The 746-nt window shown below is 46.2% G+C and overlaps 1 long non-coding RNA gene across 1 annotated transcript; it reads right to left on the bottom strand.

Annotated features, from left to right (window-relative positions):
• Window positions 1–273: 273 nt before the first annotated feature.
• Window positions 274–715, bottom strand: LOC121938650. The gene is made up of 2 exons (XR_006105337.1): window positions 628–715; window positions 274–507 (listed from the first exon to the last, which is right to left on the bottom strand). It is a non-coding gene; the product is annotated as an uncharacterized LOC121938650 (long non-coding RNA).
• Window positions 716–746: the final 31 nt, after the last annotated feature.

Raw genomic sequence — 746 nt, 5'->3', positions numbered from 1 at the left:
TAAGGTTTTAGTGATTTTTGAAGAAAAAATATAGATTTTTTTTTTTTTTAACTTCTGCAGGTTTCAAGTACATTTTCTTTAAAACTAACCAGAAATGACCCCATTTCTCACAGCCAGAAACTGTAAAAATGAGAGATTGTTGTTGAATAGACAGATCATGTGTTTTTAAATGTGTCTTAAATATGGTTCAAAGGGGCTGAAAAAGTCTGGATTCTGACTCTACCTGCAGGAAATGTCGAGTGTTTTGCAGTAAACATACAAATGTTGGACTCGTTTGTCGTTTCAGGTGTTTATTGAGACGCTGTTGGAGCGAGCCGACCGAGCGGAGCGACACTTACTGCTGCTCACCTCACACACACCCCGCAACCTCTACACGCACCATCGCCACGACGACGCGTACGCAGACCCCTACACACTCACCGAGGGATACACACCTGTCGCCGGCCGGGGGGGACGCAGCCTGGACGGCAGCACCGATGACATCATCGCGGACAAGATGCAGGCGACCTTCGGCAACCGGGTCAGAAAATCCAAAACATGAGAAACGTGTCGAATAAATGTTTGTTTTCACTGGAAATTTTTAAAACATGAAAAAAGTAGAAATTGACCACATTTAACTGGACTCACGCCGTCCTCCTCCTGTCGTCTCTGTTGTCCTCAGAGGAGTTACAGCGTCTCAGGCTCCTGCAGACTCGGAGAGCAGCTGCTCAGCCACCATCACTACAGGTCATCACACACACACACAC

The sequence above is a fragment of the Plectropomus leopardus genome, unplaced genomic scaffold, assembly GCF_008729295.1.
Source record: "Plectropomus leopardus isolate mb unplaced genomic scaffold, YSFRI_Pleo_2.0 unplaced_scaffold30581, whole genome shotgun sequence".
In the NCBI taxonomy this organism is placed as follows: domain Eukaryota; kingdom Metazoa; phylum Chordata; class Actinopteri; order Perciformes; family Serranidae; genus Plectropomus; species Plectropomus leopardus.
Note: the sequence above shows the minus strand (reverse complement) of the source record. Positions and strands in the feature narration are given on the sequence as shown.